Raw genomic sequence first — 25,939 nt, 5'->3', positions numbered from 1 at the left:
ACAACTATTAATTAATTCGGACATAATTTTAATCCATCGCAAACGTATAAAACTTAATCACCTGAAATCAAATTTGTTTTAAAGAGATGTTATTTTTTAATTAATTCATCGTTTTATTCTGAACGCAATCCGTTCACGTTCAGGTTTATCTTGTAGACTGTTATTACCATTATTTTTTTTACAGCCCATATTTTTCCGTCAAACTAAAAATAAAGCAGTTGAAGCCAGTTTTTTTAATAACACATTATTTTAGATACTTCATATAAAAAATGTATAACGTGGAATTATAAAAATTATTATTTAACTGATCAGCATATTATTAACAGCAATTTTAAACAGAAGAATTTTAAAGTAATAGAAGTTCTGTGTCAATGGAATCTGTATTCGTATTCAGGTCATATGGAAAATTATTAATCTTACACGGTTAATGTAATAAAGACTATTTATTTATAAAGTTACTTACAAATCCGTTTATTTTGTAATATATTATTATTCTAATTTATTTTCTAAAAAAGAGCATATTTAAAAAATCAACAAAATTTTAAATTGTATTTTATAATTTAATGTTTTTCTTTCGTAGACTAAATACTAATTATTATCTTTCTTATTTTCAGTCGTAAAAATTAACATTTATGACATTATATAATCCATAAATCCAGTTCTCAGTTTACCAAGACTAACTCCAACTTTTTACTCGAAATTTTTTATTGTTTGATTATAAATACAAAAAAATTAATAATTGTATACTTCGTAAACCTAAACCTACAGTTTCATACATAAACTGAAGTAATTTAACTAAATATGGTCACAAGGTTCAGTTTTAATTTTTTTATATTTATCATTATTATTTGCTGTTTGTCGCATATTAATTGGACGTGTTGTGTATCAAGTAAGATACTCTTATTTAAGGATCTTACTACAAAGTCTCTACATAAATGTCAACGTTGACATAAAGTCAACGTTTACCACAGATTTCTATTAGATAAAAAAATCTGCCATTTTATAGATTAAATTTAAATTATTATTTTTTTAGTAAAGAAAATTTAAGACGAAACAGTGAAAAGAATTTTCTAACAAAACCTTAAAAGTGTCTCCTGGGGTCAAAATTAATCAAGTCATTTTTAAAATATTTTTATTTTTTTATTTTTGTACTTTACTAACTTCATATTTCTTAAACCGCTCGCCCAGTCACGCTTGAAATAATTTTTAATCGTACTGGTACTTATTTAAAGTAGGTTCATAAAATTACCGTTTAAGAAGTTCTCCTGAAATTAATCTTCAGTAAAATACTATATAATGAGATCCAACTTATAGCTGGATTAATAAAATTATTTTCTTTAATGATAAAAATAAGAACTTCGTGCAATTTTAACGCAGAATTTTGCTTTGTTTTTAAGTTTCTTTATCAGAATGACAAAAATTCTCCAAAGAGCATTTTCCCAAATCAAATACCTGAAAATTCCTCTGGAAGGAGAAGCATTCCAAAACTGAGTCTGGGTCAAGCTTCAGCTCATTGTAAATAGTGTTTAAAATAACAGTGGAAAGAACAAAATTGTCTGTATAAGAAATAAGGAAACAAGAAAAATATGAATTCTGAAAATCAAGTTGCAATGTTTCTGAATACTCACTTCGTTTTCCTGATTTTTTTATATTTAAACTTTTTCATAAGTGACAACTATTGAAAGTTATTTTTATCTTCTTTTATTATTTGAAAAAGGATTCTTATCGATTTTATAAACTATTAAATAAAAAGTTATAAAAATTAGAGAAATCAACCTGTGCTAAATATGTATAAAAGCATCGTAAACTATATTTAAATCACCTTATATCTATTTCAGTATATCTATAACTAATATATCTATTTTAGATATAAACTATTAAATATAGTGTTGTTTTTTTTTTGTTTTTTTTAATAACTGCGTATTTAAAATGACAATTATTTATAAAAAAAATAAATTAACAAAGTAATTAATAAAAAATTTGCTAAAAGTAAAAAAAAAAAACGCCAATTGGAAAAATCCAATAATTTTATTGAAAAAGTGGTTTGAACAAGATCTGGTCTTAAAATTAGGTAAATGTATTGGCCAGACTAACACGTATTTTCTTTGCCAAATGGGGATACAGAAATAGTGTAAAAAATAAATTTGTATAAAAATATAAAATATTATAAAGTTAATTATTTTTAAGCCGAGCCGGTGAGGACTGAATTTTCCAAATATTGAATTTGCGAATATTTTGCAGAGGATCTTCTGTGCCCATACTGCCAAGAACTTGAGACTCCTGAACATGTTATTTTTCAGTGCCCGAGGTGGGAGGAAGAAAGTCGCCGTTGCGTTGCAGTCACGGGGTAGATTATGGTAAATGAAGTAATAGTGTGTATAGACAAATTCAATTACCACAATCGGATTGCTAGGCCTGACGTAGTTGCAGAGGTGGTGCAATGTAAATGTACTGATAAATATGTAGTCTGAAACAGACTCAGGACGCCACTCCTGAGACGAGTGGTTAGTTGAATCCCAACCAGCAAACACCGATATCCACAGTCTACTATTCAAATCTATATAAAAGCAACTGCCTTTACAAGTACAATTATCTAAATATTCCTTCTTATTTGATGATATTTTTTTAAACTTTCCTACATTTACTTTCTATTCTAAAACAGAAGTTGTTACAAATACAAATTTTTATAGTTGTTGAACCGCACATGAGACTAAAAAAAGTATACTACAGTACGCACAAATACATATACGTCGAATTTATACAAAAATATTTTTTAATAGAATTTTTTTAACGGAGATGTTTTCTTTGAACTACAGATAATCAAGAATTAAGAAAATTATCTCCTCTTCCTCCATTAACTAGCTTACTATAAAAGATGGAAAAGTAATCATTACATGATTAATTTTCATGTATCGGTTATACATAAATATTTCCAGTTGCCTAAAAACTGGTATTGTAAATAACAGTATGATATTTTTATTTAATGATACAAATAAAAATTAAATTAAATGTTTTATTGTTATTTAACATTATTTATTAATTATTAGTTATTTACTTAGTAGCTACTTGGACGGTCGATTCTTTCAAATTAAATACAAGGAGCAGTTATCTGAATTCTGTGACACTTCCTCGGATGTTCCTAAGGGCTCAAATTTGGGCTACCTTCTACTTTATCTTTACTGTGGACCTTCCAGTAGCAGACCATACCACTATTACTTTGCCGGTGACAGGACAATCGTGGCTGACCATGATGATCCAACTGAAACCTCAACAGCGTTGCAGTCTGAGTTAGCCGAGTGGTTGAAGAAACGGAGAATAAAGGTAATTCAAGAGAAATCTACTCGCATGACATTTGTGATGAGAAGAGGTGACTGCCCAGGAATCCATCTAGAAAAAGGTTACATTCCGCGAGCTGAAAGTGTACTGTATTTAATTATTCACATATCATTGTTAAACATGGAAGGTTCACATTAAGGAAAAAAGGGAACAGCTGGATATCAAATTTAAGGAATAGAAATTAAGCAGGAAATCGCAACTGTCCCGTTCTAACAAGCTACTTTTATGCAAAGCGATTCTAAAACCGGTTTATTTTTGTTTTTTTTATTATCTAACTCCGGGACCACCGTTACGTTTTCAGAAGATGAGATGAACGATTTGTAGCGTGTGTGAAAATACCATGTTTGACCGGGATTCGAACCCGGGACCTCCGGATGAAAGGCCGAGACGCTACCACTCGCGTCACAGAGGCCGGTTAAAACCGGTTTGGACGTACCGAATTCAACTCCAGGGTATAGCAAGTACCAGCATATAGAGATTATTCAGCGTTTCCAGAAAAGATTTAAGGAGATGCATTACACTGACGCCATGATTTGAAAGGAACATCCCAACCCCGTAGGGGAAGACACCCGCTTTCTGATGCTTCCGGTCGCCACACCACTCTCCTCGTTCCTTGCCCTGATGGGCTTTAACGGGAAAGGTTTGAAAGGAACATCAAAATTCACGAGTGTTTAGGATTACCGTGTGCTCAAGGAAGTCGATCGATTTGCAACTAAGCACAAAATAAGACTTAACGGCCGTAAACTACCTAGCTGTTTACCTCTTAGAAAATGGGGAAGATGTAAGGCGATTAAAGCGGGTACATGTAGGAACCTAACAGTGATACTCAGGACAAGGCCTCTCTTCTTAAGTTGTGCATCATCAAAGTATTTATGTTTATGATCATTTTTGGTTCTAATATTATTTATTCCAATTTTATAATTTTTTTCTTTTTACGTTGTGGTTTTATTCGTAGTACTGGACATTATTATGATTTCTAACTCATTAATGGCTGAACTTTATTAATGCTTATGTATCCTTTGATTTACTACTGATGTTTAGAACGAATTTAATTAAGATATTTGAAGAAATACCTTCGCAACTTGATTGATGAAATTTTTATATGGTTTCTAATTTACAAAACCGTTTGGTAAATATAATTTGAGAGACAAAAAACATTGCTAAACTGACATTTACTTGCTACACCATTTGATATTAAAACTATGAAAGGTGCTGTATCAGAATAAAAATCAGTTTTCACGGATTTCAAACTTTAATTCGTGTATTGAAACGAAGATTACATAAAAAGATAAAGTCTGCTACAACTCAGTTGTTGTTGTTGTTGTGCCTATGTGGGACGTTGCCAGATGTAATCTAATATAAGGTAATGCCCAGACAAGTACTAACCTGCAATTTGCACACTACACTTATTTTTATTTGTGAAATTTAATAAGGATCTTTGATTATTATTATTATTATTTTAAATATTATAAGGGAAATAACTGCTTAGATATGCAAATTTCTACCCGCATACGTTTCGCTATGAAATATGAATATTAAAATAATATTTCGGTCAAGATCATTTTGCTTATATATTTTGTTTTAAATTAATGTTACTAAAATTTAGGTTTATTATCTTTAAGAGGACAAACATTTTTTTAAGAATATAAAAATCTAATGACTAGATTTTTCTAACGGTTGGTTTTAGTATGCTGTAGGCTAATATTGAAACTTAAATACTTACTAACCAAACTTAGATTTACAACGTTGTAAATAAAAAATGTATATGTATTTATAGCCATTTTCTTAGATAAAAACAATATTAATAGTTGTTCAAATTAATTTAATTATTAGCAGACTACACAAAAGCGATTATCTTTAATTTTTTAAATAAATTATAAACTGGCCTGAGCGAAAACACCAAAACTGGATAGATCTAAAATAACTATCTTAGTTACATTTTTAATCCTCTATTCTTTTCTATTTACAAAAATTATTCATCAAAACTATTTAAAGAGATATTTTATTTCGTTTTCCTTGGTACAGTATAATCTAATACTAGTTTTTTTTTAATTTTTAAATGAAAATACGATTATCCGTCCTCGACATGATCTATGTAATGGTTATTGTATAAAATAAATACATCAAAATAAATGTATTTTGTCTGATTAAATGTATTTTTTTATATTATTGTATTTATTTTTCCTAAACATGGTAACAGAGTAACAATATTTTTGGATGGATTGTAGGTTTTTATCTACCTGATAATTTTATTAGATAGATTTCATAAGAAAGTTACCTATTGTAATGGGTACTATGATTTGACTACTGGAAAAATTTGACATATCTTCACATCCCTCAGACCCCAAAACTACCGTCAGTTCAAATGTTTATATACATATATTTCACTTTCTTGTGGACATGATAACTGCCGTAATTTTGCGCCAATCACTTTCAAATTGATACATAAAATATAACTACCCAAAATCTCGGTTGAGTTTGTTAATGGGCAAAATCGGACCAGGGGTGTGGAAATAGGAGGCTTTTCCGAAAAAACTAAAATATCGCTATAACTTTCGTATTAAGTAAAATATCGAATTCGTTTAAAGTTCTTACTATTCTTTGGATAAGGGCCTAAAACTTATCAAAGTGAAGTTTTTTGATATCACCAACCATTGGCCCAGGGGGCGGGAAAAATGGGGTTTGGAAGAAAAAATCATACCTCCCTTAATAGACACACTATCCAATCGGTTTAAAGTAGTCGTTATTTCTCTAAACATTACCTAAAACGTTTGTCTGAAACAGTTTTTGATATGACCAACCCTTACGACAAGGGGTGACCAAAATTTTGCTGGAATTGCAAGAAGAAGGGGCTTGTCATATGCTAAATATGGGTGCAACCATTATCGTATTGAGTAAATTTGAAGTTTTTCTTAACTTTAAGGAGAAAATTTCTTTTATCCCCTACTTAGCACCGGTGAAATCTACTTCTGCCTTCCGGCGTGCTGAAAGAGATTTTTTTTTACACATATTCTCTTTATCTAATTCCCTGAAAAATTTATATATTTACAGATTACAAAATGAAAGTTTAAATCCTTCCTTATTGAATTGAGGCAATGTATATAATTTGCTGCTTCTCACAAAAGGATGCATTATGAAATTAAAAAATTAAGGGATTATTTAATTTGGGTACAATTAATTGTGAAATTAATCATGTACATAACTCGGTTCCCCTACTAAATTGAAATAGCGATATAACGCATCGTTTCCCAATAGAACGATGTACATTTATTTACTGGTTTATGCATCTGTCCCAGCCTTTGTTATGATTGTGATGCATGTAAAGTACTTCTTGAGATTCAAGACCTTCAGAGAAAGTCACTTTGACTTTCTCTGAAAGTAATAATTTTTATCAGTTAGCCAGTCCCTGTAACGAATAAAATGAAGATGTAATGTAGAGGACTATATATTACTTCTTTTTGGGCAAGCTGATGTGCAACAGTGCATTTGGCTCATTGAAGTAGGAACCGGAAATCAGATAATTTTCCTTAATAAGCCTGTCGTAAGGGGGTTTTCTTATACTTGATAATGGTTATATCACTTTCAGGAGTGACTTATATCAATTAGTAAAAAACCATTACAGTTATGGTGGCACTTAATATACATACATGTAATTAATTCAGTTTCCTGTAAAGAATTTGAAATCGTTTGTATCACATTAGTTCAAAATATAAACAGGTATATTAATTTGTTGCATCATACTACATGTTCCAATCTTTTTTTACGACTATGTCTGAGATAAAAGAAACTAGTTTCTTTGAAAATAGTTATGTATCAGTCCCTATAGTAACCACAAAGGAAAATAATATTTTTATTCTGTATATTACTTTAACCTTACCGCGGTAAATCTTGATACTCTTTTACGCAATATTTTAAAATTTCGCTGAATGAAAAAGGCAATGATAACTAATTTCATCCCTCACTCTTTTTGTTAATTTTAGCATGTTAAATTTGTTCCTCTTGGGATTGGTACGCCTTTACGGAAATGACAAGCGTCCCGTAACAGCTCACCTGTAGCCGTTATTAAATTAATTTTAGCGAAATCAGAAAAACAAGGTTGTTCGAAATCTAATAAAGAAAATAAAATGCTTTCAAGAAAAAAAAGAAGAGATTTAAAACAAATCAAAGAACAAGTAGAAATTATTTTATTAATCTTAACAGCATAATTATTCAGTCTTATTTTTTCTAAATAAAATAAGTCATTTATTTAAAGAATAGAATTATATAACTAACTTAAAATAAAATTAATGTGTGGCGTAAAAGTACAATTTCAGCTTTCCTTATCTAGAGTATATTTCATTTGCTCTTCCTTCTGATGCTTACGAAAAAATTAATTTTCTAACTTTCAAAAGGTTTACTTTAGTTTTATATTCTCTTTAACTATTCTAGGTCTTCCTCAAAAGAAATATGTTTAAAAAATCTTTGAAACCTTTTAAATTCAAACCATTATATTTAAAAAGAGACTTATGTCAATCATTTATCACATCACTAAACAATATGACCAAAAAATAAATATTTTTTGTAAGATATGTGAAATAATGTAAGTTATATGATTGTAAGGAGGTTCCAATTATCGACTAAATACAACATTTTTAGTCGATAAGACGATCGTCGTTCGTCCGGGCTTACCGGAATGGACGATGGTGATAAGACACGAGACTCCGTCGCCCTCGAGTTGTTAAGACCCGGCTGGGGCCACCTCGGGGAACCCGATAAGAGGCAAGCAACTGTTACGACCAAGACCCAATACCCGTGTGGGTCTTGGTTAGGTTGAGTTGGCGACACCTCCGCGAGCTGAGTTATGCTTAATTGCAGGTCTGGCTCCAGGAGGGGTTTGTATAAAACCAAACAATAATAAACGATAATTCAATTAGAATTCTATTTTTTTATTTTATTTATTTTTTTAAAATTATGAATACTAATATTATATTCTCTTTTCTTTTGTAGGTAAATACTATTTATAAATCTAACTTTACGGCGTTTGGTGAGTCAAATACTTAATTTTTATTTTATATTTATATTATAATAATAATTTATCAAACGAAAAAATCTAATTTAGCGTTAGCAAAATTTCTTATCTGTTGTTTTTTTGATGAGAAACTTTTCTTTCATTTACATGTGGTTAAGCGACTCTACAACACAATCATATATTAAAATGCAAGAAATTTTGATTAAATTATTAAAGAAAAGTATCTCAGAAGTTTTATTTGACCAAAATCTTATTTCTAATTATTTATTGTCTTATCTTATAAAAACCTTTTCAAGACGATAAATCCCTTTCAAATTAAAAAAGAGATTATGAAATTAATTATATATACCAGCCAAGTAAAACTGTAAATCGTAAAACTTGATTTTAGGATTAGTATTTCGTTTTGTTTCTGCTGAATAATTAATAAATGTCTTGCATCTCTCAGCTACGTTTACAACACCATAAGATTTATAGCAGTCCTTCACAAGTAATATTCAGATCGATATTATAATTTTATTTGATTGATAATTTGACGGAAACTTTTATACCATGAAGTATGTATTTTTTTCAGGTTTCTAATTCATTTTATTGTGACTGAGAGTTATGTTTTATTGTTATAAAATAACAGTTTTTTTCTTACAAAGAATATAAAATCAATTTTTTTTTGTCTATAAAATTCGAGCAATGTAATTTTACTTCATCTCGTACATATCTTGTAATGTTTTTAGTAAAATATAGAATTAAAAATAAATCAGGGAAGGAAAAACTCTACATTCTATCCGCCAAAATTATGTTTTTATATTAAAAAAAAAACCTTTCAATAAAATATACAAAATGAATTTCTTCATATAAAATCCTCTTTCTTCGAATATCTTTTAAATTTTTCTTGATTAATTCCCGATTTTATAAACTCGGAATTTTAATTTCTGCTTCGTTTAAGTCTTTCTTGAATTTATCACAATATACACGTTTAGTTTTCTTTTTAGATAAAAGAGGATGTTTTTTTTCAGGGATTCTATTACAAATCATCTTATAAACGTTACATATGAAAGCCAACCTACTCTCATGCATTATTTCTGCTATTTTTTTTAAATTCCTGATATAAAATTTTGTGGGAAGAGAATTTATGCATGATAAATGTTTCGTCCTGTATAAGGTCAAATTTTTCCTAAAAAATTTAATTTCTTTCTTTTGGATGGCTTTTTAAAGGTCATTGTTGATCATTGTCAAACGTTTTTCGGCGTATAATGTTAATGGACGAATCATTGTATCTAAATGCGTTAATTACAAACTCTATTATTATAAAGTATCTTGTCAATTGGAGATTTAGAGTTAATTTCACCCTACACGGATTGACGGACTTCGTTCACTTTTATAATGGTGTTTACATTCTTACACAAAACGAAAGCACCAAATCTTTTTAAAGGAATCGCTCTTTTTATATATTTCTCAGAATACGCCTACCAAATTGATGTATTAGTATTTTCTGGCAACCCTCCCACCAGCTCAGTATTCGGTTATTTAACAGGCCAGACCCGGAGGCTGTTGAAGAGAATTGTGGAACTGGTATTTATTCACGAAATATCAGTTTGACAAAGTCATCCAACGTGTAAGAGTCATATTGCTACAAGAAATTTCTTTTGTAACAAATTATGTATTTTTTTTTTTTTTTAACTGATGAATTAATTCACCACGGAAACTTACAGAGAAGCTTGTACGTAGGAATATGAAGATTGAAATTTGTAGCGTATGAAAAATTTCATGCCTGACCAGGATTCGAACCCAGGATATCCGGATGAAAAGGCAAAGTTAAACTACACCTAAGCTTATGTTTTTCGAACTTCATACCACTTGACCTATTTTTTCAGTATAAGGAAATCAGGAATCTATGTAAGAGAATTCGTTTACAAAACTATTTGTAGATTTAAAATTAATTATTTTATTATCATACGTATGTTACTTTATGACATATTTTATATTTATATTCAAACCTTCAAGAGTTTTAAATAAATCGTTTTTAATCACGGAATCCCGATTATTCTTTATGAAGTACAGAGGTGAATGAAATTAGGAGAGGAAAATAAAGATTAACCCTCATTGCATCGCGTTTTTAATTTCTAAAATAAAAAAGGAGTTAAAAGAAGTCACAAAATAGGTATTATTATTTTCCACAAATAATCGTGAACTTATCTTCTTTTTATGATCAACTCATTTGTGTAATGGTTTTATCGTCTTATTATGAGTTAACAACACAATAGAACACAACTGTTTGTGTTTTAACACAATAAAACAAATACTGCCGAAAAGTTACCAAAAAAAGGTGTTTCCTAGATCAATCCAAAACATTCATATTTTCTCAATCATATATTCCAATAATAATTACTTCAGATAAATAATTGAATTATTTTGGCGCTCTTACTAACGCTTTTTGTCTCCTTGAAACATTAGTTTTAACTGTTATTTAAAAACTATTATGTCTATGAAAATAAGCAGTGAAGGAATTTAATATAGAAAAAAATATTTTTGTTTTCAATGAATTTTATGATCATATTTTAGGAAATTTATCTATACTTAAATTTAATTAAAATTTTACGCTGCTAAATATTAATTAATCGAATAAATCATATATATATGAAGTGTGTGTGTGTGTGTGTGTGTGTGTGTGTGTGTGTGTGTGTGTGTGTGTGTGTGTGTGTAAAAATGGAATTCTTTTACATTAACGACAATTTATAAAATATAAATCAAGAAATATGCTCGTTAATAAAGGAAAGAAGATAATAATGATTAAGATTTATGATAATACTGTTGAAAAATAATGATAATGTTAGTTCACATTTATTTAACCAGACGTAGCTGGCTGAATCAATCAAATTGTAGTTGATATTTCACTTTTGGCAGTCTAAGTTACGGTTCGGTGAACCTAGAGATGACTTCTTCCAGTTCTTTCTTCGTTGTATGTTAGTTACTTAGATACCGTTGTTAATGGTCCGTAACATAAACTCTTCAGGCTCTCTTAAAAGAAATTAAAAATAAAAACTGTGTAAATATCATCATTTTAATTTAAATTCTTCTTTATTTACTTTGTGTGTGCTTTTTTTTAAATTTATTATAGTTTACTCGTACTTCTTTCCATTTACATTATAAAAGTATATTTAAAATTTCTTAGCGTTTATCTGACCTCATAATATTCTTTTCTAGTATTATTGTGAAGAATAGTTTTCAATTTTTTTTTTTTTTTTAGCTAAATACTGTCTCAAAATTTCATTTTAAAAGTATAAAACACTATTCTAGAATTATAAAGGTATTTAAACATGCATTCTAGAAAATGTCCTCTTACAACGTAATCAGTCTGGTAAGTGACCTACCGTAGTTGCAGTCTCTTTAATTTTATTTTAAAAAAAAAACCGTAAATTTCATAAATTATTAAAGTGAACAAATGACATGTAATCAAATAATTTATAATTTTTTCTTCTAATTGTCTTTTTCATTCTAACTCTACTTAATTCGTATCATAACTATTGTTTTTGTGTATCAATATGGAATACAGCCGCTTTTATAAATTACTTTGATTTTTTTATTTTTAAATGAATCTAACAAGCATTTACTGAACTCGGTGGACCTGAAACCGATTTGAACCTGCGGAATCTAACTGTGGGGTACTACAAGCGAGAGCAACATGGAATTTATACAGCGAAAAAACTATCGAGAAATATAAGAGAAGCGCCGTGGTTTATAAAAAAACACTGAAGTATAAGACCATCTGCGATTACCAACCGTTCGAGAGTAGATACGGCTATTCGGTACAAAATAAAAAATTGAAACTGAAAAAAAACACGTGAACTGACTTGCGGTTAACTTCCTGGATAACAGCAAGGATGTTATGCGCCTAAAGCGACTGCACATATTAGATCTGTTATTTCTCCGAGATTTGAGGTGAATCAGCTACCCTAAGATGTTCGAATGTTCAAAATTCTTCATTTCGCCACTTATTTTTGTTGGCTTTTTGATTTGTTTGTTTTTTTTTATTAGTTATTTTTTGTATGATTTATAAGACAATTTTTTGGTGTTTTCTTTGCTTTTTGTGTTCTGAACTTGATCAGCGACTCATCTTTGTATGTACTTAATTATGAATATTGTATAATATAAGTATACATACACGTACATACAAAGTCCTTTGAAGAATTTCAATAGAAAATTCTGGATATCTTTTTTTGGTATTCAAATATACTTATGGTTCCAGTAAATAGTTCCTTCTGTGGACTAGTACACGCACCCGGTGCTAACATGAGTTATACCACTATAATTAGAGTCTAATCCGAATCAAATACTTTTTTAAACTGCTCGTTATTGTTTTGACGATATTTAGCTTATAAGATATTTTTTGACAAACATATTTCCAGTATTGCGCAATTTTGCAAGTAAAAATTACTTTTATCACGAATGATTATTTATAAATAATAAAAAAGTAAGTACTAAATAAAAAATTAATTTTTAATTAATAATTTTACGTCGAGATGAAGCGGTGTTTTAGGAAAAGATTCTTTTAAAAAACTATTACGTTGACTGTTCAGTTGGATAAAATGTATCAATTACGTAACAATATAAAATGTAGTAACGCTATTGTAGACTGATAAAAAAGATACATGCTAATTATTTTCTTGCAATAGTTTCTATACATTACCCTCAATATCATAAAATATTTAATTACATTTTTACAATTAAATTTCATCCAAGATTCATTTTTATTTTTTTCCCCAACATTTAAACTAATTAAGCTTATCAAATAAATAAATTCTTTAAAAAAATTAAATAGCTATATTCTCTAAAGATAATTATAATAAAACAATTGATAAATCAATATATTTAAATTTAAAAAAAATGAGATGAAATCTAATTCTAACCGATGTGCCTACCCCTTGATTACTAATGTGCCTATCCCTGCCTAATATATATCATTAATTAAAATCTTATTTGGCTATACTCTGGAACCAATGAAAATAAGTACCACCTATGATATATCGTTGAAAAATACTCAATGAGGACTTATTGCTACAGTTGAGAAAAATTCCAAAATCCAAATTTTTTAGGAATTTGATCTTTTTTGGTCACTTTTGGTTCAGTCGATTGCAATCAAAAGGGAAGGTACATAACTAGGTGTTACAACAGTCCTAAATTCAAAATTTTAACATCCTACGGCTAATCGTTTTTGAGATATGAGAGATACATATGTACATACAGACGTCATGCCGAAACTAGTCAAAATGAATTCAGGAATGGTGAAAATGAATATTTCCGTTGAAATCTGAAAACCGAAATTTTTTGCGATTACAAGGAAGTAAAAACCCAATTAAGAAACACTTTGTTTAGGACAATTCAGGAGTTTGTTCTTGTGGTCATGAGTTCACAAAACATATTTTCCTAATATTAAAGTACCTCATATTATATGAAATTTCAGCTGAAAAGTAATTATTGAAATTAAATTGAATCCTAGTGATAAAAGAAAATTTAAGTTTATTAAAAATAATAAACATTACTAAATAACAATATTTTTAGGTCCACAATATACGGGAATAATTTTTTTTTTAATTTAAAAGTTAATTATATTTATAAATATACGGTATAAGGGATAAGTAGGCATGAGTTTGACAAACTTTTATGTGCATATGTTTAATGTCTGTGTAATTATAACTCCAAAATAGCTTCATCGATATCTATGTATAAGCATTAAGATTTTCTGTATTCCTTGACATTAAGTATATATCAGTCTGAAAAAGTAAAATAAAACTAAACAAAACAGTGGGCTATAAATGGAATTTTGAACAAATCAAAAAATTAAAACCGCTAGGAAAATAATTTTAAAGAAATCATCAGATTTTTGTCTTTTCTTTTTTACTTCCTAGTACAAAGTAAAGGAAGTATTATGATCGCGAAAAATTTCGGTTTTCAAATTTCAACGGAAATATACATTTTTACCATCCCTGAATCCATTTTGACCAGTTTCGGCGTGACGTCTGTACGTTCGTATGTACCTCACATAACTCAAAAGCCATTGGTCGTAGGATGTTGAAATTTTGGATTTAGGACTGTTGTAACATCTAGTTGTGCATCTCCCTTTTTGATCGCAATCGACTAAACCTAAAGTGTCTAAAAAAAGCCGAAAATCTAAAAGAATCTGGATTTTAAATTTTTTCTTAACTGCAGTAATAAGCCCTCATTGAGAGCTTTTCAACGATATATCAAAAGTGGTACTTATTTTCATTGCTTCCAGAGTCAGAGCCAAATAAAATTTTAATTAATGAAATATTTTGATCTTACAAGAGAAGGCACATCGGCATTGGTTCAAATCCAATCTCATCTACTTTTTTTAATTTTGTTTATTTAAATATATTGATTTATTAACAATTATTAACCAATGATTTTATAAAGTTCTACAATAAATAACAACAATAAAAAAAATAAAAAAATAAGAAGTTATTAGTGAAATAAAACTTTATTTAGTTTTAAAAATTTGTATATGTAATTTAATAGGCGTATAAGGAAGTCATGTGGTGTCCATATCAGATTTTTTTAAATAAATATAAATCTACCCTCGTATATTACAATTCAAAAACAGAACAATAAAAATTGAAATTTTATATAGATTAGATGAAAATTACATATGAACTTTGGGATAATTGAAATAGTAATTTCAAACATTTATGCACGTCATGAAAAATGAACTCTTTAATTTTAGTGTTTTATTTCTTTACTGCGATATTTTTTTTATTATTTAAACAACTGCTAAGCTTTATTAAATAGGAATATTAACATTTTATAGAATTTAGGTCGCTAGAGCTAGTTTACACTCGTAGAAAGATAGATGCAATTATAAATTAAGCAAAAGCGCACACACGGGCGAATATAAAAAGAACAGTTAGTTTTCTTTTTTTATAGATTTTGCGATTCAATTTTTGGGTAGGATTAAATTAATAAAAGATGCATCTTAGAAGAGTGGATACAATCCATTTTGTTTTTGTTGTTATCCACAGAGTTTGTATGTAATTAAATACTTATTAGTATTCAAGACGAGTGGAGCGGCTGCCATTGTCAAAAAGATGAATATCTGGCACGACTTTCCATGCATATGTGTATGAGTACATCTCACCACCTTTACTTCTAGTATGCGCATGATCTGTATAAGTTAATATTATTCATTCTTTTCATTCTTACACGAATTTAATATTTAAATCCCTTTAATTTATACGTACATGAAATAAAAGATATATGCGATTAATTTTTAATTTATTATTATCGAAACTTATGTTAATATAAATTATGTCTAACCTAAATTTAGCAATTTAATATTATAAATGTTTAATATTATAATTGTTAAATATTTATGATTTATTTATTTTGTATTTGTATTTATTAATTTATTAATAAACTAATTGAATATGTAAGTATTACACTTTTAAATGATTGCAAACAATCTACTAACAAGCAGAATTAAGATAATAAATTAAAAAATGATTTAATTTAAAGTACGAACAATCAAAAAATCATAACGTTGAAAAGATATTCTAAATACATTCAGCACTGATACAAAATAAAGAGGGGATAAAAAAGAGAAATTAATTACTTCAAAACTTTTAAGAGATTATTTAAAAAGTAAGTGTCCAATATTATTGGTAATCTATTTCAAGAAGAGAAATTTGTTTAATTTAAAAGCGTAGTAAAGATAACAACTAACTGTTTATAAAATTTAAATAAAATAATGATAACTTCGTAACTTTTTTGTATTAATACTAATTAATGACTTCATAGTAATTAGATTGTCACATTTTAAGAAAAAGCTTACTGATTTATTTAAATTTAAACTTTGTTAAAATAGTTAGCTTAATAAATTAATCGTTCTAATTACACAGTTTTCATTTAAATTATAAACAATACCATTAATTTCAGAGGACAACACTAACTGATGTTTCGTTTGCCTCAGATGATTTACCTAATTGAGAAAGACTGCGTCAAACAGCATACAAGCAACAAATAAATGTACTCATTTTATAGGAAACAGTACATAAAAAATAAATACTTATCTACACTCAATAAGTTGAAATAGATAACTTATTAATTACAAAATATGATTTTACTTTCTCGTCTAGATAGTGCTACAGCAAAATTATAGCTCTAGAAGGGATAGTATTGTATTCGGTCCAATTTGTGTATATGCAGTTTTCATCGGATCTTGACGTTTTGACACCTAAGGAACCCAAAAAACCGGATGGAAATTTTCAGGGTGTTAATGTTCGTACGTACGTGTTCGACGTTGGTCTCTAATCACCTTATATCTCCAGAACTGCTGAACCAATTTTGACCAAACTTGGTCAGATTACTTCTATATATGGGGCACTGGTCAGAGAAAATGAGTGTGAAGGAGAGAGTTTTAAATTCCATTAATAGATTATTTAAAATAAAATGATCAATATGATTATTATAAAGATTTGGTTATAAATATCAATAAAGGGTTATTATACAACCATAGAATTCTATTTAACGGGAAAGATAGTACATCACAGTAAGGCCTCATTGTAAATAAAAAAGACAGTCGTCTGATTGATAACTTCGGACATGTAAATAGTGTCGAAATAAGTTGTAGTGCTCTAGTGAGGAGTTACAGAAAAAATACAATAAAATATTGTTTCAAGCTTAATCGTTAAAGAAAGAATATTAAAGACCACCTGTCGGAACGTTACCTTGGTTTTATACCTTGTTGGTTATATATATTTTTATGGTTTTATATATGGTTACCCTGGTTGTCTATATAATATATATATATATATATATATATATATATATATATATATAGTTAGTTTTCCCGGGACTTTCATAACATATTCTACTCGTAAAAATAATGGAAAAAGTTCATAACATATGTTCTAAAATGCCTCGTTTGCAAGTTACGGCTAGTGAAAAATATTGCTCAGATTGCAGCTACCACAGTAAAGGAGGTGGTACTGAAATTTTTAGAATGTTAATTAAGGGACTGAATTAGTGATTTCTTTTGGTTTTAAACCTGAAAAATTAAAAAAAAAATCCAGAACAGTATCTCCAGTAGTTTTAGAGATATCTGGGTTGAAAACCAATAAATTAGGCTAAAAAACCCTGTTTTTTTGTTTGACGTCAATAACGTCGTTAAATGGCTACTAAACATATAAGACTTTTTTAACAAAATTTGTAGAGAATTTAATTCTGAACAAGATTATGTAAAATAAGTTGAATAAAACAAAAAAAAAATTTTTTTATTTAATTTTATTCATAGACAGTGAATTAGTACATTTGCTAGAAAAGTGCTTATTTAATGTAAACAAAAACAAAATTCTTTTTTGACGTCAAAATTTGTAAAAAAAAATTATTTTTAAAAAATTTAAATAAGGCGGGAAATTACACAAGTGTTAAATAAAAATAGCTAAATAAAATTACTTAGATAATAACTTTTTTTTTTTAGATAATAATTTTATTAATAACAGAAATACGAGGACAATAAACCATTTGAAAAATTATTATTTCATAGCTGGCAATAAAAACAACAGCTGATTGATCAACAACGCACAATATTCTATTATATAGTATTTAAATCAGTCTGTTAAGGTGGGTACTGTGAACTGTGCCGTTTTCTGTGAATTTTAGTTTGAACGTGATGGTTTGCCATTGAAGTAATGCCGTACTTATCTAAGACAGAGGAATACGCTGATGTGGTATTCACTTTGGGTGTGTGTAATGGTAATGCTACGATACTGCAGTATTTTCTGTCTACGTTGAGCTAAAAGTAAACAATCTGCATATGTGTGGTGCGTGTAAATACACAACACATACATGTGACAACCTTCAACTAGTTGATACAATCCATCTGGTGGACAAAATTGATACATACGAAATATCTACCACACGATACGAACGTTAATCACTTACAAATAATGTTATTAATCTCACATTATCACATTATTAGTTTATTATGTAATTATAAATATGTTACGTCTTTTTCAACAATTCGCTATTATTGAAAAAATTATACTAATTTCAGTTTCCTATTTTTATAATATTCATATTATTTGCCACTTAAAGCCTTTTTTTTCCTTTTTTTTAACCTCCGGATCCACCCTTAGGTATTGCTTCAGAGGATGAGATGAATAATTTGTAGCGGGAAAAAATGCCATCCCTGACCAGGATTCGAACCCGGGACCTCCGGATGAAAGGCCAAGACGCTACCACTCGCGCCACGGAGGCCGACACTACTTGAAGACTTTTTTTTCCGTAGGAGGAGGAAAAAGCTCTGCCAGCCGCCGCCAGGCCCGCTCTGACGGCAAGTGCGAAGCTCTCACCCGCTAAAAAACCTCCTCCTGTAGTCACGCAGGAGATAGACCTAATCTACATGGTATGTACACAGCCCCTACACAACCACCGCAAGAGCGCAATTCGGTGCGCTCTTGCGGTGGCAATTTGAAAACAACATTTTCAAATTTTTGAGAAAAAGATCGCAATTAATTCTTTTTTCTTCATTAAGAAGGTTTAATTTTTAAAGAGAACAGATTAGAATTATGAATTTCTTTTTTGCGGTTTCTTTCTTCTTATTATAGAAGTAATCAGTATTATTTAAATCACTAATTTTATTGCATTAAACAACTTTATAAGGCTAACTTTTATAATTTAAAAAATACATAAATTACGAACAGTAACAGCAATAAGACATAGACCGCTAATTTTATCTTACTTGTATTTGATAGTTCGCACGCACATAATCATAAGGGACAAAGACAAAACTATTTTTAAAAATTCTTGTCTAAAAATTATATTTACATATTTACACACACGCACAATAGACACACACACACACACAATATTTCGTGTCAACTCTCAAAGAATACAGTGAGATAGTTTTTTCAATAATTTCATGAATCGTGATTCATTAACGCACGTATAAATTATTATGTTTAAAATTATGGGTACATCTTAAAATACGTGACCTTATCCAATCAATACAGTAAATTATGAGTTATTTATTTATTGTCATTTTTCCTGATATAAATGTAATTGAGCTGTACAATAACCAATGACACAATTTCTCTTAATCAAGAAACGACAAAGAAAATTGTAATAAAAATAAATTGAAGTAAAAAAAAAAGAACAATCCATATAACATCGTAATAAAGCCCAAAGCATTGTAGACAAACATATATACTTTTTATCTAATAAACAATTTTTTTTGTTTCGTTGAAAAAATATCGTGAAATACAAAAATAATAAATGCTTAAAAAATTTTATAAGATTGTTTTTTTTATTTTAAGCTTTAAACTATAATTTACCAACAGAAAATTTGACAGAAATTTTATTGTAATATTATTAATTAAAAGTTTATTATTAAATTGTTAATAATATTAAGTTTAAAAAAAAGTTTTAAAAAATCGATATTTTTAAACTTTGATCAGCTCCCCCACCAACAACATTGCCGCCAAAGTATTTTTTTATATCACATGCACTACTGCTATGCCTAGAAACACATAAAAGAAAAATTCGGTTAAAAAATATGTAATTAATAAAAAGATAGCTTTTTCGAGTTTTCGAAAGGGGAATTTCGTAAAGAGACAAAATTGTTTTAAAAATGGTAAGATAAGCATGTACGAATTTACTGAGATTAATATAAAGTGGGGTTATGTTTGCAAAAATTTAGAAAATTGATCCTAAAATTTTACCCACAAATTGACCCGTATACATGATTCTACAAATTTTCATCAAAATTGGTTTATCCAGTCAAAATTTATTAAGCTTCAAATAGACCAACACGCGTAAATAAGAACGAATATAATTACATACGTACGTGTAAGTACGAACATTATCCCCGCTTTTTTTTTGAGGTCTCTGGGTCATGAAACGTCGAGAAATATAAAAAACCCATACCCCCATATTTTGACTTATTACTATACTTTCCTTCTTGCAGCATAACTCTAGAGCTAAGATGGCAGGAAAGTAAAAATAATAATAAATAATAAAAATCATGCATAAGAAATTCCATAAATGCAATTACACCAAAACTAAAGTCGTATAAAAGTTCAATAAAAAGAATTCAGTGGATTTTCAAAACAATAAACAGAAGTAAAGTTAGAACCGAAATATACTGTAATAATGAACATTTTCATGTATCGAGAAATACAACCTGTTACTAATACTATGCGGAAAAAAAGAATCTCTTTCTTTGGTCATCTCATAAGGACACCGGAAACAAGACTGTCAAGAAATATCATTGAAAAGCTCTGGTTCCAAAAGCTGGAGGTAGGATGGATCAAAGAAATTAGAGAAGATATGAAAGAATTGGGAATTTCCTTGACTGACCTACAGAATAAAAGTGGAAAAATTACAAAGCTAAAAGACAAAAACATTAGATTTAAACAAAAGACAGACAAAAATACAAGCAAGAGGATGTTTACAGATGAAGAAAAGAAAGCAAGATCTGAACGGATGAAGAAATACTGGGCAGCTCGGAAGAGTAAAATAACAAGCTTTTCTCAGAAAAGATTTAACTAAAATTGACTTAAGTGGTCCCATGTTGGCCGTAAAAGCATAATAATAATAATAATAAACATTTTTTAAATAAATAATTACTTAAGAATTTTTTAATTGTCTTTGTTCATATGTATACCAATTAATTGCTACGGAACCAGTTAATTAATTACTACGGAATATTATTAAGTCATCTAAGCAACCAACTTTATTAACAGTACAGAAAATAAATTATAATTTATTTATTTTATTCATATATATATATATATATATATATATATATATATACACACACACACAGTGTCCCACGAAAAACGGAGAAACTTACAGGACATGCATTCTACCGGTGAAAGTAATGAAAAGGGTTCACATAAACATATGTCTGAAAACGCTTTGTTTTTGAGTTACAGTCTAACGAAATATTTCGCCTGGATTTCAGCTCTTCTAATAAATAGAAACCCTACTGTAATTATTGGGACCCAAATTAGAAGTAAAGTTGGTGATTTCTTATGTAATTTGAGCTGGAAAAAAGGATAAAACAGGTCCTAGAACTGTAATTCCAGTAGTTTTTTTTTTAAATATCCGACGTAAAACATAATAATTCGGTGTCGAAAACATTTTTGTTAGGTTTGTGATATAATATCTTTGTTAAAATGCGAAAGGTTTAGTAATAAAACTTGCAGAGAATTTAATTCTGAGAAAATTAATGTAAATACAGCTAATAAAAAATAAATAAAAACTTTAAAAAATGGGTTTGTATTATAAGAGCTCGTATATGTGGTTTGTATAAGCAGTTTTTAAACCGAATACTTGTGGGAACCTCAAACAATTCTGATATGTAACAGATTATGTCTAGGTAGCATTAAGGAATTGTTACAAGTAAATGTTACTGGAGTTCAAGGTCAGTTCCACGGTAAAAATTGTAAGATTATGATCATTTTTTCACAATAGATTGTTCCAGAAAATCATGAAACCATCGTCCTTCACATCATACAGTGTATTTCATTCTCAATTAAGTTATTAATTACATCCTAGTCACTTATTAATTTTAATTCATCGCTGTTTTCCAATAACTTTTATCCATCAGTTTAAAATTTTCTGATACCCTTTTAGGTAATCTGTCGGGATGTTGTGTCCACTTCGTTTTAAATAGTACTATCATACTTTAAAATATTATATGTTATGTAACTCTTTACACACAATTTATGAGCTTTTTCAGCCTTATGCAAAATCTCACTGTCTCAATTCTATTTCCGTTACTTTTTCAACTATCTTTCTTCCTAGTTTTCCTGGATGTTATTTATTTACTTACACTCAAGTTACGTTACAGGTTGACAACCAATTAAATTTTCCCTACTCTTTTTTTTTATATAAGATGAATTTTGTAGCGTATAAAAAAAAGAAAACTATGATCTTTCACTGGACTGTTCCGACACATATGACCCACGACCCATGAAAATATTCATCCATATCACACGTAATATTACGAACAAAATAAAAAAGGTAAATTTTTAAATATCGTGCGTTTATTATAATATTACTACATAACGAATAAAGTTGGATTTTTTTTGGATACTTTTTTATTATAAAAACTCATTTTTATTTGAGGGGTGTGCATTTTTTAAAGTAAAAACACATATTTATGAATACTATCATGAATGGTTAATAAAGTTATTTAAACGGTGAATAAAGCAATTTAGATGGTTGGACAGGAATAAATAAAGATTTACTTCCAGAATTCAACTTGTTAGAATTTTGAAAAATTAATTTCCATAAAATTATTAATTTATGGTCTACAATAAACAGAATATATGATTAAAAGGTTCTTGTGAAAATGGCCTTATTTGTTATATTTACTATGATGACATTATGTTTAATTAAACGCTAAATTTTCATTTTTAAAATAAATAATGTTTAAAAACATTAAATTTTTATACTTAATTTTTTTTTTCAGTTAAAAATAAATGAATTCCCAAAGTTATAAAATTTGGTTTTCGTTATAAAAAAACTGACTACAATTTTAAAAATTAAGATAATTTTCCTTGTATTTATGATGGAATATAACAGTATAAGCGATAAACCTTCATAAAACTTCTACAGATTTCAAAATTTGATTTTTTTATATCATCTTTTGATATATTTATAAAATGTGTTCGTGTTTATACGATGTTATTATCTCATTAGCTAGTGGTACAAATCTTTAAATTCTTTGGCCTTATGCCCAGAATAAATCTTTAACTAATTCTGATTGGTAAAAATGATTCTTCTTTGTACCAAGGTGTTTGTACCCAAAACACGCGCGCGCGCACGCGAAAACATTTACATATGAACTATCGAACGGGTTTGTTCACAAATATATGGAAGAAAGAACTGTTTAAGTGTTTATATATGTTACAGTAATAGCCCTTATATATGATATAGTCTATTTTGCTTTGGGCTTAATATAAAACCGTAGTTCTTAAACTAAGGACCGTTGCTTCTTTTGAATTCATTTCAGCGGTTAATATTGATTTATTATTATTATTTTTTAAAGTTATAAATTTCTCCTTATTTTCTTCTCTGCTTGATATATTTCTTTTCAAAATGATTTCTCTTTATAAATATTCTTAATTAATTGACAAAAATAATTCGTTGTTTATCTACACAAAATATTTTTATGTTTTATTGTAATTTATGCTTACGGTTTAGCATATCATGCAATCTAATTTTTTTGTTGTTGTTAAATATGAGTCTAGGTCTAGCGGTTAACTTGTCGTAAACGAGTTGTTAATCAGCTGATTTTTGAAGTCGAAGATTTTGAGGTTCAAATCCTTAATTTCTTTTTGTGTTTAGCCTCCGGAACTACCGTAAGGTATTACTTCAGAGAACTGAATGAGGATTATATGTATGAGTGTAAATGAAATGTAGTCTTGTGCAGTCTCAGGTCGACCATCCCTGAGATATGTGGTTAATTGAAACCCAACCACTAAAGAACACCGGTATCTACGATCTAGTACTCAAATCGTATACAAGTAACTGCCTTTACTAGAATTTGAACCTTATAACTTTCAAATCCTTTTTCTTTTTTCTTCTCCCCAAGACCATTGAGGATGGTCCAGCAGTTACGCATTGCGCATCTTCAGTGATTGCCTGGCCTCTAACCTCCCGGGACGCCACAGGATCCGGCGATGCCGTACCCTGCGGTGGTCACTCACCCTGTAGGCCGGGACTCGGTCTTTTCTTCTCTTTGTGCCATGCCTCATACCAGTTCCCCTCCAAGGAGGGGATCCAGCCGGGTAACCGGTCTTTTCAATTTTTCCCGAACTCAAGGGGTCACCGGTCAATCTTCGAGAACAGCCCACCTCGGCAAACCGCCCTATCATGAACAGGGCTGCCCTTGTACTTCCCTACCTCCAGTATCTGTCTCCATCCCACTCCCTAGAGCCTCTCTCCTTGATTTGTATTATTCTGGTTACCATAGAGGCTACGTTATCACATTCATGTTTTACTTTTACCATGTACTGCAGCGTATTTTCCGGATGCAATTGACTTATCCTAGTAAAAGTTAACTGCTTTTATACTGAATACTAGACATGGGATATCAATCTACTTTAGCGGTTGTGGGGTTCAATTAACTACACGTCTCAGGAATGTTCGGCCTGAGTCTGTACAAAACTACACCTCGTTTTCATGTCATACATATCATTCTCATTTCATTGGGCAGTGAGAAGGATACTTATTGTTCAAATAGTTGAACAAATTAGGAAAATAAAAAAAATTATAAATAAATATGAGATGCAGCAGAAGTGAGTGCAGTTTCCTGTAAATTATAATATTTATCTAGAAATAATTTAGATTCTGGCTAAATTTATAAAATACAGTGTATTATAAAATATATTAAGAATAGACCATTATTTATTTTGTCTCACATCTCCACCCTAACGAAATAGGAAAAAAGAATTAGAACAGCTTACAATGCTACTCATTTACTTTAAAGTCAAATTAAAAAAACTAAGGTATATAATTTTATTCTAGTCTAATCTAATATTACTAGAAATCGGCCGGCCTCCATGGCGCGAGTAGTAGCGTCTCGCCCTTTCATCCGGAGGTCCCGGGTTCGAATCCCAGTCAGGCATGGCATCATTTTCACACATACTACAATCATTCATCTCATTCTCTAAAGCAATACATAACACGGTTCCGTTAAACAACGATGGTTTCGGAGATTGAAAAAAAAAGTAAAAAAAAAGAATATTACTGGAAATCAGAGCGTATGAAGAACCAAAGTAAATAATAATTTACTTTGGTTCTTTACAATTAACAAGTAATATTGTACTAGAACCATTCCTATGATTTGTATTACTTGTTAATGTATTAAAATACTAAAGATTGTAAATATCATTTTTAGTTTTATTGAAAATAATCATTATGTGACGCTTATTAAGTAACTTATAAGTTCTTCTAAAAACGTGAAATTTAAACTTAGACACATATACGCCTTGCAATAACAAACGGCTCTGTGCTCAGTTAGATATAAAATTGGTACCGGCAAAAATAAATTTATCAATCTTATTAAAGCGCTGTTAACTGAACTCTAATGAATAATTATTATCACGGGGATTTTAATTAAACTAAAATTATACTTAAAGGATACATTTTTTTAATGTATACTTAAAGGATAAAGTATACATTTTTTTAAGCAGTTCAAAAAAAGAAACTGAATTCGTCCAATGAGTATGGTTTATGTAAAAAGATTTACAGTTTACCATGATGATTTACAGTCGAGAATTTTTTGTGAAAGAGAAACATCGTGAAGTTGTCAGGATGTTATTATTTTCAGGAGTAACTTGAAATGAAGAAATTCCCATTCATAGTAATTTACCTTCAACCTTAGCGGAGGTAGAATACTATCCTTAAACTAATTAAAGAAACGAAAAATTTTAATTTTATCAAACAAAATCGCAAAGATAAGAAATTATATTATACTTTTTTCCTAAATATAGTTAAGAAGTGATATAAAAAATCATTCATCAGAAACACATTTTTAAACATAAGTCCTACGGACAACTTAAAAATTACACACGA

General features: G+C 29.1%; 1 protein-coding gene across 1 annotated transcript in view; it reads left to right on the top strand.

Annotated features, from left to right (window-relative positions):
• Window positions 1-25,939, top strand: part of Sb (serine proteinase stubble) — a 443,865-nt gene that overhangs the window by 241,444 nt on the left and 176,482 nt on the right. The gene's annotated exons all lie outside the window — the stretch shown is intronic.

The sequence above is a fragment of the Lycorma delicatula genome, chromosome 5 (genome assembly GCF_047948215.1).
Source record: "Lycorma delicatula isolate Av1 chromosome 5, ASM4794821v1, whole genome shotgun sequence".
Lineage (NCBI taxonomy): Eukaryota > Metazoa > Arthropoda > Insecta > Hemiptera > Fulgoridae > Lycorma > Lycorma delicatula.
The sequence above is the reverse complement of the archived record's forward strand: the minus strand, read 5'-3'. Positions and strand labels throughout refer to the sequence as shown.